The sequence below is a fragment of the Pseudorca crassidens genome, chromosome 15, assembly GCF_039906515.1.
Source record: "Pseudorca crassidens isolate mPseCra1 chromosome 15, mPseCra1.hap1, whole genome shotgun sequence".
NCBI classification, from domain to species: domain Eukaryota; kingdom Metazoa; phylum Chordata; class Mammalia; order Artiodactyla; family Delphinidae; genus Pseudorca; species Pseudorca crassidens.
The window spans coordinates 19,344,359-19,357,552 of record NC_090310.1 but is presented as its reverse complement, the minus strand read 5'-3'; the positions used below and the strand labels follow the sequence as shown (position 1 = coordinate 19,357,552).

Below are 13,194 nucleotides of genomic sequence, written 5' to 3'. Positions count from 1 at the left end.
TCCCGATTAAATAATACCTGCTGATGTTGCTCTCATTCAGTGGTGAAACTGTATAAAAGCTGGATTTTTGTAAGGTATCATAAATTAAATTCTTGACCAGCTTTCTTATATGAAAACAATATGATGTTTATTTCTTGGTGCAGTGGACTCATGCGTCATCTCATAAAAATGTGGACCATTATAATGAGTGACATAATGAAATTTCTGAAAATTTTATTCTTACCTGTGACTTGAACTTGGAAAAACTGTAAGGAGCATATTGAATATTTGAAATTCCTTTCTAAAATATGTATATGATGAGTATCTCGTTGAAACAGCAGGGGAATGAAGCGCTAAAAAAATTATGGTGAGGTATAGGAACGGATGGGTATCCTGTGGACCTATACATTGTAAAGACAGGGAAGGACTGGGAACTCTATCAAGAATAAACATCATTTTTTAAAAACAGCTTTCCAGCTCTGACACTGGCTTGTTTTGGAAGCATACTGATTGTACATTCCTTGCGAAAGAATAAGCACTGTTAATTTTTGACAGCTAATATTTATTTTTCTGTCTGTCTATATCATGCCAGTGCTTTCTTCAAGTGGTTTCATAAGCAAGCTAATTACAGAGAATAGCAAACCCTAGAGCTCCTAAAGGAGATGAGGGGAGCCTGGGATGGAAGCAGGAATAGAGAAAATTTGATACAGATTTTTTGTTTTCTGGTGATCACATAGGGAAGCATAGTTAATTGTGGCTATTCTCTTTCTGGATTAATTAAAAACTCATGAGAATTGAATCAACATTTAAAACACATTTTTGTTCCTGCCATAGTTGGAAACCATTATTTGTATTCAATTCTAGCCTTTCTGTTTTTCTATCAAACACAATTTCATTACTTAAATCCATTGATCTAGGGAGTGATCAGAATATTCAAGAGCTGTTAAATCAGCTGCATGTCACATCATATTGGAGGCGTCAAGATAGCTAACTCTGAGCACCTACTCTGTAGCATGGACTGTGCTTTATATTTATATTGTGCTTGATTATATTTCATTAGTCAAGGTGAGATTCTAAATATTTAATTACTAATAGTGAATGGGCACCAGTGATTCATAACACTGTACTGGAGCAGACTAAGATCTTAATGTGCTAAGAGTAACTCTTAGCTATTGAATTTTGAGAAATGTGTGGGACCCAGCGAAGGCACCAGGGCAGCAGCCTGGGAACTGTGAGACTTAACGCAGTGGATATTTAAAAACTAATACAGGAATAGGGCTTCATCAGTGTGTACTAGCACAATATAAGCCTGCATTTAATCGTTTCAACAGCCCTATGAGAGTGGATAGTATTATCACCATTTACAGGTAAAATCAAGATTAAGAAAGGTTAAGTAACTTTCCTATTGGTTATGCAGGTGATTGGTGTCTGAGTAAGGGTTGGACTACTAACCCTACTGGGCTCTACTGCTTCTTTTTCTTTGAAAATATCCCTGTAGTTAGTTACATGGAAGACAGAACAGGAGAGCTACACCATTGCCCATGGTTTAATAACATGCAATGAATGAACTAAAACAATGCATCTTTTAAAAATATTACAGAAAGATCTAACAGATTTTATCGTATTTCCCTGTTGACTGAGCACAAAGAAATAAATAAAAAATTGTATTACCAGCAACATTTTTTGAATCAGAGAGGTTTCGACAATTTTGTGATGTGTGAAGTGGTTGACTTTTCAGGAACCATTTAACATTCATGAAATATTTATTGTGTGCCCACCCTGTTTCATGCACTGTTGTGGTCACTGCTGTGCATGAACAAAACTCCAAGTCCTTGTCCCCAGTGTGTTTCCATTCTCATCTTTGTTTTAAATGTTTTTACCTGTGATCTCAGCTTAGCACTCTGTTTTCTCCATGAGATCATAAGTTTCTCAATCACAAAGCCTCCTACAATAATGAAATTCAGGAACTTTGGTGGCCTGACAAAGGATCACTGTACTGCATACAGGAGAAAATTGAGGCGCAAATAGATTGTGACTTGAAGCACATTGCCTGACCTTATTCACATAATGGCACATGTAGAAAATGACATTTGTGGGGCTATTGTAAACAGAAGAGGCTGCTCTCAGCTGAGGATGACGATATAGAGAGTCTGGTCACCTGGACTCTGAAGTGCTGCTCCCCTCAGCATCCCTCTAACCGATTCCTGGCACACAGGTTGGAAAGGTCTGCTGATAGAACCGGGGTTCAGTTCAGTGTTTTTCTCCACAGTATGCATGGTAGAAACATGACTTTTGTACCACAGGCAGGTATTAGGTAATATTTGGAAGACCAGGTTCTGATTCCAAATGTGCCATGATAGTACTTTGGCTTTATGAGAGATTTTGAAGGCAAATGGGTACTGACCTCTTTGAAGAAGAGGAGGTTGTTACTGATTAAGAATTTACTAATGGTGAATGTGTTTCTATGAAGATGTCTTTGAGCTGTGTAACAAAAAGATGTCTAACTATGCACTAACGGGAAGGGGGGAAATGGGCTTCTACTTCCATGGGAGTCAATAAAAAGTACTGTTTTTAGGTATATCAGAGTCACCATTTTTCCTTTTCTCCTACTGAGAAAGAAAAATGATTTATATAGATTTATACATGTAAATCTAGATTTATGTACTCAGGAGGTTATGAAGAATGCTAAGGACCTCTTTTTGTTTTAGGTAAGAACCATTTTATTTCTACCAAATGTAGATGTGTTTTGCTTATAAATACTAATAAATTATTAAAATAAGTAGAAATTAAAGATTTTGGTGAATTCAGATGTCTGATGAGACTGGAGCAGGACAAAGGAGACAGGAAATAGATATGAGAAAAGCAGAGATTACTGCAGTTAACAAAGTAAACTATTGTCGAAAACTAGATTCAGAGACTAATGAGCCTATAGTTGTTGGAGGCATCGTATGGTTGTGTCCTGAGCCCTGAGATACTCTGCTTGGGCAACAATTAGGTCTTCAATTTCAAAGAAAACAAATCAGGAGTCTTCTGGTTTAAATTTTGGAGTAGAAGTTGGGATGGATTCGCAAGAATAGCTTTATCAGTTATAACCAGGTAAAAGAAAGCTCCAGACTAGGAAAAAACACATGATGTATCATCTTTTTCACTTTTATATACTTGTAGTTCTAATTAGAATAGTAGCTGTGCTTCAGAATGCTTACTAAGAGCTCTCTCTCTCAGTGCCAGTAGCCTTAGTGAAAGTACGCCTGATAAAATGTTACTTAAAGGCAGCATTTTGCCAGAAGCGAAAAGCATTGATTCATCTAATAAGATAATCCTGGAATTTTTGTGTAAACCAGGCATAGTGGTTAAAAGTCCAGTCTTCTGAGTCAGATAAACTTGGATTTGAATACTGCCTTTGTAGTTCTTATCTCTGTGACCTTGAGCAAGTACTGTAACCTCTAAACTTCGGTTTGACTCTGTTAAAAGGAGATAATCCAGGTTACTTAATGTGGGAATGAAATGATATATAATATAGAACATAAGTCACTGGAGGGTAGTTAATGCTGAGTATGTGATAGATAACTTATAAACGCTGGTTAGAAAATTTTGATTTGTAGCTTTCAAAGTCATTAAGCCAGAATTAGTCATTCCTTTATTTTTGGAGAGTTTGATTTTGCTCTTATAAGTAAGATGAAAATGTATACTAGGAGGAACATTAGTTTGGGGGTCAGATTTGGTTTTAAATTTTAGCTCCGCCATTTACTAGATGTTTAGTCATGGGCAGCCTTCTTCTGCCCTTAGTTGCCTTATTGGTAAAATGGAAGTAATAATTCAAATGCATAGAATCATGGTGAGGATAAAGAGATATTAGATAAATTGTGTGGCATCCAACTGATACTTGGTAAATTGTAACTCCCACAACTGTGGTTTTGCAGTATCCTAGCAACCTTTTAGTCCATTGAAACATCATATTAGCAGTTTCCCCAGTCATTTCAGAGTTCCTCCTCACCCAGACGATGACTGGCTTTTTCCTCTCATTAAAGTAGAACCCAACCCAGCATGGGTGAATCACAGTGCAGTGTCTCTGCCACAGTGCAAGGAATATGTCTTGCAACATAAGAATGGGATATATTATCTTTATAAATCTGTCAGGCCAAAATTGGTATTTTATTGCTTTAAATATAAATCAATTTGTTTATTGATAAAATGGAGTATCATATGTTTAATTGTACTTTTTTGCTCTTATGAATTGCCCATTATTCTCTACCCATTTTCCTCTTGGGCCTAGAGTTTTTGTTATCTATTTACATGAGCTCTCTGTATAAGAAGCTCATTAACATTCCATTTAATGTGTTTGATGCAAAAATTTCTAAGATTATGGACTGTATTATATGTTTGAGGTTGTTCTGAGGATGAGATACCAGGTAGAAATATCTAAATATCAGACCCCATAGGGGGTACATATGCAGAAGATGCAAATATATGTTTAGAAGAAGGAAAGCAAAATTAAATAACATTTATATTCTTAGTTTAAGACTCCGGTCCTAAACTCTAGTGACTCTGTTGAATGCTTTCCTATGTTAGGTTTAGCAGCCTTAAACCAAAACAGTACCTTTTCCCCTTTGGTTAGGGAAAATTGGGGTGGGCAGTGGGAGGGGGGTAGGGAATGGATCCCTTTAAGTTGTTCCAAAGGACAAATATTTTCCAGTTTGTCTTTTAATTTGGAATAAATATATACACACAGACACCTTTGAAAAAATAAAATACACTGCATAATTTTATTTGCTCAAACTTAACAATTTTTACTCTGATTTCTTGACTCATTTTTATGCTGAGAAAACCTACCGTTTATTCAGATTTTAGAAAAAGTTTTGCCTGTGCTTTCTGAAAGCTTTAAAAAATTTTAGCATTGTATAGTCTAACTGTTTAATTTATCTGAACTTCATTTTTATATATATTTGGGACCATTTTTTCTAATTAAAAAATCAAATTAATCAAAAATTAAATTTAAAAATTCCTTTATTATATAACTTTTGCAAACTTTTTTTTTCCCCCAGTGTGTTTGGGACTTTTTTTTGTTGTTCCTGTCACTAACTTCTAGTTGAAATTGTTAGGTATTATCTTTTGTTTTGGACTCACAAATGGAAGTCAGAAGCTCTGTAGATGCTGCTACAGTATCTAGTTTTCAGAATTTACTCAGAAATGAGAACCACGTGATATGTGCTTTTAAAAATACAGATTCTGATTTAGTAAATCTGTGAGGCTTGAAGAACCTGTTTTTGTTTTAAACATATGCCCCATAGCACTTTTAATTAAATAAATTTGGGGATCACTTCTAGAATTGTTAGTTATGAAAGAGAGACTTGAGGGCAATCTGACTTTTTTTTCCTTTTTTAATTTGATTTTTATTTTATATTGGAGTATAGTTGATTTACAGTGTTGTGTTAGTTTCAGGTGTACAGCAAAGTGATTCAGTTATACATATATCCATTCTTTTTCAGATTCTTTTCCCATGTAGGTTATTACAGAATATTGAGTAGAGTTCCCTGTGCTATACAGTAGATTACTTTTTTTTTTTTAAAACACGTGCTTCTGCCTGAAAAATAAATCTTTCAACATCCCACTTTTCTGCATCTCACATATTTGGACAAAATTTGATGGACAGATTAACCAAGATCTTGGGAATACCATATTGTGAATATTGTATGGGTATCCTCTAGCTCTTAAAGAAGATCTGTACGTTAGAACAGATGTACCTTGCCTAAGGTGTTTTGCTGAAGAGCAGAATTGGTTAATAGGGTGGTTTCATCCAGAAATTCATTAATGAAGCTCGGTGGAAGAATTTACTCAGTCACCTAAACCTAGAGGATTGTAGAAGGACAAATCAGCTATGTTCCTCTTTGTGTTGGTAATTTAAGATGGGAAATTTTGGGTAGGAAGGTAAGAGTTCCTTGAAGAAGCAGAGCTAAGACCCAGGAAAAGGTATATATCTGATTTCTCTAGGATTTTTGAACATGCCATTTGCTGTTCTTGGTGCTGGGACCACCATGTGGAAAAAGGAAGAAGAAGTAAGAAACCTGCACTTACAGAGCACATGTAGTGTAAGGCAGGGGTCCCCAACCCCCGGGCCTGTTAGGAACCGGGCCGCACAGCAGGAGGTGAGTGGCAGGCCAGGGAGGGGAGCTTCATGTGCGGCTCCCCATCGCTCGCGTTACTGCCTGAACCACACCGCCCCACCCCCGTCTGTGGAAAATTGTCTTCCACGAAACTGGTCCCTGGTGCCAAAAAGGTTGGGGACTTCTGGTGTAAGGAATGCCTAAGAGTTTTATGGGAGTGGGGAGGGGATGTTGTCATAAAATACTTCTAAGATTAGCTGAATAGAGGGGTAGTGGGGGATGATTGGTTGTTTCCTAGGAAAGGTGGTAGACAGAAAGATTTTCAAGAAAGGAATGTCATGAAAGAGCATGATGCCTTTCAGAGAATTGGAGGTATTTGATGCAGAAGAGGAGATGTGTGTGGATGTAGCAGGATATGAATCTGGAAAAGTGGTAGATAGGGGCTGTGCTAAGGACTTTGCATTAATTCTGAGAGCACTTTAATAATATAGATAATGTGGGGCAGAGAGTTGATAGATTTGGGGAGAGTGAAAAGGGTATGGGATGAGATCAGCACTTAAGCCAAGGAGACCAATTAGGTTTTTGCAGGATGAAATTGATAATGGCCTAAATCGCAGCAGTGACATTGGAGATACAAGGATGTATTTGGATTGTATCAAGGAGATAATTAATCTATTGGACCTTTAGACTGACTGGACCTAAAGGGATAGGGAGAATTTGAGAAAGATGTACCTGCTTTAGTAATTAGATAGATAGTGAGGCCGTTTACTAAAATAAACAACAGCGCTGCTACTTCTCTGGCAGTTGTAACTTATTCTTGCCATGACTTCTCTTCTTCGGTCTTCTATTTAAACCTATTCTTTAGGTCTTGCCATTTCTTATTTTACAACTTCATAACTTCTTTTTCTACCTGTATGCTGAATCCTAAATCCATATTTTTAGTTCAAACTTTTACTGAATTCTAGAACCATATATTCAGTAGCATTCTTATAGCAGTGGTTTTCATAGTTTACCCAAGGGCACCTGAGAGGCTTCCTGAAGCTTTCATGAGATCCACAAGGTTAAAACTATTTTCATAATAATAGTAGAAAGGCTTTGTCTAGCCACTTATTCTCTCATGAGTATACAGTGGAGTTTTCTTGAGGGTACATAATGTGCAAGTCACAACAAATTGGATGCAGAAGTAGATGTGAGTATCCACCTGCCTTCTGTTAAGCCAGATGTTAAAGGGATTTGCAAAAATGTAAAACAATGCATACTTTTCTTTTTTTGTTTTGGAAATTTTTTTTCAAAAATTTATTTTTAATATATAAAGGACTTTCTTAATGAGTCAATAAATATTTTAAAATTTTCTTTGTTTAAATTCCTAGTATGGTAAATATCTATAGATGTAACCCACATAAACAAAAACTTTTTGGTGTTCTCAGTAATTTTTTTAAGTGTAAAGGGGTCTTGAGACCAAAAAGTTTGAGAGTGGCTGTTCTATAGTAATAACAAACCTAACAATTAAACAAACAAAAAAAACCTAAACTCATTCTCACATACTTCCCAAATTTAATTTTTGTCTTCTATTTCATATCTTAGTAAATGGTACTACTGTCTACTCGGATTCCCGGCCAGAAACCTGGGGTTCATCCTAATTCCTCCTCCCTTTTTTTACCCAGATGGTAATAGTAATCACTAACATTCATTGAGTACTAACCATGTGCCAGGTACTGTTTTTAATTCTTTACATCTATTATCTTGTTAAAACCTCACAAAAACCCGATGGGTGTAGGTATTAATACTTGCCTCTGTTTTACAGATGAGGAAACAGGTACAGAGGGGATAAGTACTTTGCCCATGGTCATGTAGCTAGTAAGTTGCAGAGCCAAAATTTGAATCCAGCCAGTCTTTTGAACCTTTACTTCTTTGTTCTGGAACAGTTTATGTAAGATTGATATTATATATGCTTCTTGAGGATTTTATTTACACACTCCCTGTAAAGTCATCTGAGCCAGGTGCTTTTTAGGGAGGTAAATCTTGCAGGATCTTTCAGTGTCCTCAGCTGTTATTATTCCATAGGATCTTCTACTCCTCTGTGAGCTCATTTTGGTAAATTATATTTTACAGAGCAGCGGCTGGAAAACTGCAGCCTGCAGGCCAGATCTGGCCCACTGCCTGTTTTTTTTATGTGAAGTTTTGTTGGAACACAATCATATCCATTCATTTACGTGCTGTCTGTGGCTGTTTTTTTGTGCTACAGCAGCAAGTTGAGTAGTTGCAACAGAGACTGTATGGCCTGCAAAACCTAAAATGTTTACTATCTGGCCCTTTACAGGAAAGATTTGCCAAGCCATGTTGTAGAACACTCAGTTTAGCTGGGTTTTCTGTTTTATTGGTATAGATTGTAGTATTTTCTTGTCTTTACAGAATCTCTATATTTGAAGTTATGTCCTTTCTTCCCCAGTACTATTTATATTGCTTCTTTTATTTCCCCCATTGTTTGGGATTACGAAAATTTTGTCTGATTTATTTGTAACAGTGTTAATGTTGGTATTCCATCTTATGCTGTGCCCTACAACAATTTAAATAGCATTTAATTTAGAGATAAATATCTCTTAAAAGTATGCTAGTTAAAAAAAAAAATGAAGTATGCATGGTAGTATTGATCAAACTATGTGATCCTGATTGATGATTTCATAAATTTCTCCACTTCTTCTATGCTAATTAATCTATTTTTTTCTGCCTCTTCTGAGATCAGTGTTAAATAATTCCCTCCTCCAGTTTTTCCAATTATTTAATGAGTTAAGCCTTAAGAAATACCTTAATTTTAGAACATCATCTCTTATTTTTTTTCCATTTTCGTTTTTAAAAATTAGGTTAATTGGTAGTTTACTTTTTTCATAGAACCATGCCTTGGATTTATTGGTTCACTTATTTGCATTCCAAAAAACTTTTATTGAATCAACAATGTATAATATTCCGGAGATTAAAATGTAAAATTATAGCATATTTTGTTTATACTCCTTTTTTATATCTGTGTCATATATTTATTCAAATCTTTATTTGCTATTGGTTCACTTTTAAAGTCATTGATTTCTACTTTTATTTTTACTGATTCCTTCTTACTGCTTCCTTTAGTTTGATTTTTAACTTGAGTTGGTTGCTTCACGTTCATTCTCATTGAAAATAATTAAGTCTATGATACCTTAAAATTTATTATGTGTATTGTTTTCACTATTTTTTTAAATATAATTCTACAGTTTTGGTATTTATTTCCTCTTCAACTCAAAATTTATTTAAATAAGGCAGTTGTATTTGCCTGTGTTTCTAGTGTGATGCCATTGTAATCCAGAAATACCATCTGTATTATTCCTACTTTTTGTAATTTATTGATGTTTTCTTTAGTGCTGGATGGTTTGTGTGTGCACTTCATGACTGTTTCTCGGGTACTTGTCAAAAAAGGTGTTACCTCATTTCAAGATATATGGTTTTGCTTTTTCTCAGTTTTTCTTTTCTGTCCCCACTTGGTTTACACGTTTTGATACTAAGATTTGGTATATAAAGGTTCTTAGTTGTTTATTTCTTTTTAGTTTGTTTCTTTTATCAGTATGCAAAATCTTTATAATGCTTTCTCTTTGAATTTTAAAAGTCTGATATTAATGTTGCTTTCATCTAAGTTTTGTTAGCATTTCTTGTTAGTATATCTGTCTCTGTACTTTTTTCCACCAATTTTCCTGTATTGTTTTGTTTCAGGAGTGAGTTTTGATAAGTATATTCCTTAAGTTTGTTTTTTCTTTTCTTAACCCTGTTTAAGATCTTTTATTAACTAGTTAATTTAACCCACTCACATTTTTATTGATTACAGATATTTTGAGTTTTATGCTTGACATTTCATTTTGTATTTCATGTTAACCACAATTTAAAAGTAATTCTCTTTATTGCATTTTCTGTCTGTTGAATGGATCGTTTTGTCATTTTTCCCCCTTCCAATGGTTTAGATATTTACTGACATAATTAACCTAAATTTTAACTACACATATACAGCAGCGAAAATTATTCAGTATTTATATCTGTTACCCAGCAACTCCACCCTTACCCTGGCACACCTACATGCACTGTTAGCTTCTCCTTTACTCTTTACTACTACATCCCATGTTTACATCTGAGATTTTACCTTAGATTATTTAGTTTAGTATTATAGTCAGTAGTTACATGTCTTAATGTTTTTACTGGTGTCAGTGAAGTTTTCTGGCCCAAGAAACTAGTATCTCTTTCAGCCTTATTTTCCCCATGGCGCTTTATTGATAAGAAATACAGGAGTTCTTTGAATTTTTGAGGTAGGTGTGGGGTTGCTGGATGACCGTTGTAAATACTGCTTCTGAGTTCCTAGTCACTTCTGAAGTAGTGTTAGGGTTCTTATACACGTCTTCATGTAGGTTATTCACAGTGTTTGCATGTAGGATATCTTCTAATTTCCTGAATGTATTAAACAACACTTTCCTGTTGCTGTCTCACATAAATAACATCTTGTTTGGGTATTAAATTGTTGTCACAATCTTTTCCCTTTAGTAATAAAGTGGCGGACAAACTTGTATTTTAGCAGTGGGTAACTGCACCACTTTAATGTTACATTCAATTGCCAAATACCATACTGAGCCCAATACTAGGCATGTAAAAGCTGAGTTAGAGTTTTTATGTGCCTTATAATTTCAGTTACATATACTTGATCGTCTTTTGGTTTCAGAGGTACTTTAGAATATTCTAGTTCCTTATTTTCCTCATGACAGAGGAATATACATTATTGTTACATTCTGGGAGCATAAAATTGTCTAGGAGACAGAATTTTCTACATAAAGTAATTAGACCTAGAATGCACTTGGCCCAAATGCTAATAAGAGGCTTTTCGGTTTGCCTTCAAGAATGGAAGGAATTCCAAGCAATAGATGGAATGTTTGTGATTTTTCAATGTAATTCCTCCTGAAATACAATTTTTTTGTATTACTTTAGAAAAATCAAAATCAGATTTTAAAAAATAAGAGGTCAAGATCATATATTAAGAATAAAAAGTATCAGTATTAGTGATATAGACTAAATCCACCATTTCAGAGAAAGAAGACAATAGTGAGGCTAAACTGTTAAATGAAAGGTGGCTCTAGATCTGAGGGTTTGTAAGAGGAAGTTGGGTGGCTATTGGAAACAACCCATGTGACCAGCACTTTATCACAGAATCATATACATTTTAGGCATTTGATAAATATTTCTTTTATTCGGGCCACAGTAATACCTTTTGTTCACTGAGTGTTTACATTATTCTGGGTACTAGATCAAGACTGTCTATACCATATAGACAAGGAAAAAGACACAGAAATAGCGTAGCTAGTGAGTGGTGGGGTTGGAGCTCTTAACTCTCGAACAGTTTTCTCTGAGTGTCCTCACTGATCACATGGAGACGAATCACTTTATTTATCTGACAGTGGCATCTGTGAAGATGCATCAAAATCTCAGAGAAACATTAAACTGCTACAAAAGTATAAAGTGGTATTATGCCAGTCATTAAAAAATAGGCACTCTACAGGCATACCTCAGAGATTGTGGGTTCAGTTCCAGGCCACCGGAGTAAAGTGAATGTATATTTTTATTTTAAAAACTAATAACTTAAAACTGCCACACACAAAATGATAAAGTGAATGTCACAATAAAGCGAGTCACAAATTTTTTTGTTTCCCAGTTCATGTAAAAGTTAGGTTTGCACTATCCTGTAGTCTATTGTTTAATAGTATTATGTCTTAAAAAATGTACATACCTTAATTTAAAAATACTTTATTGCTAAAAAATGCTAACCATTATCTGAGCCTTCTGTGGGTCATAATCTTTTTGCAGCGATAACATCAAAGGTCACCGATCATAGATCACCATAACTAATAATAATGAAAAAGTTTGAAACACGGCGAGAATTACCAAAATGTGAAACAGAGACACAGAGTGAGCAGGTGGTGTTGGAAAAAATGGCGCCGATAGACTTGCTCGATGCAGGGTTGCCACAGACCTTCCATTTGTAAAAAAAAAAAAACAAAAAAAAACCACCCACCACCATATCTTCTAAGTGCAATAAAGCGAAGCACAATAAACCAGAGTATGCGTGTATAGCCTTGTGTTTGGTGCTCTGTAAACATTAATATATTTAACCTTAGGAGAGCTCTGCAAGCAATAGGTGTTATCCCTCTTTTACAGAGGAGACCACAGGCTTGGGTTTTTACAACTTGTCCAAAGACACAAAGCTTACTAAAGGCAGAGCTGGGATTGAAACCTGGGTCCATCTGGCACCAAAAGTTCATATACCACGCTGCCTCCCTGTAGTTTTAGAGATGGGGTATATTTTCACTGGTTTAGAGCATTTCCCTCAGTTTATTTACTTATTTAATCTCCTTTAGGAGTCCAGAAATTCACTATAGTCTCTGATTGTTCATACAGTAGACAGATAGCTGTTTTTCAGACTTGCTTAAGACAGGGTATCCAAGTTATTTCTCCAATTTTGGTTAGTCTCATAGATTTCAGTCTGTGATCTTTGTATATACATCCCAATTCTGAATTTGTCTTATTTGATTCAGGCTTTACATTTTAATAACAAAAAACAGTGTTAACTTTGCTGTTTTGTAAGGGAACTAGCAGGATTATTTTCTACCCTTACTCTGTGTTGTCTTTCAAAGATGAAAAATAGGGACCAAACACATTAAACATGAGGCAGATTAAGAACACTTACTGGGAAATTGAGGATTCTTTCGGGATTACCAAAACTTGATTTGTCACCTTTGTTATTTTAGTTATTGTGAGTTCCAGAGTTGTATAAACAGTGCTTGTTCTCTAATTGGAGATAATATGGGAGGGAGATGGTGAGCATGAACTGTCATCCAGGACAGGGAATGCTGACTGGTGTCCATTCCCTTATCAGATAGGTAGTTAGCAGAAGTAAAATTTGACGCTTGGCAGTGATCCTTCTCAAGAAAACTGGAGCCCGTGAATGAGGAAGGATATCCCTGCACACGTAAAGCTTCTGTTCCTTTAGGATTGTTTTTCTTAGTGCCTTTTTACTTAGATGGCTTGCAATGGAGGTGCACTTTACTGGCTAATC

The 13,194-nt window shown here is 35.4% G+C and overlaps 1 protein-coding gene across 7 annotated transcripts in view; it reads left to right on the top strand.

Moving 5' to 3' along the window:
* TNRC6A (trinucleotide repeat containing adaptor 6A) overlaps positions 1-13,194 on the top strand; it is a 97,489-nt gene that overhangs the window by 33,253 nt on the left and 51,042 nt on the right. The window lies entirely within an intron of this gene.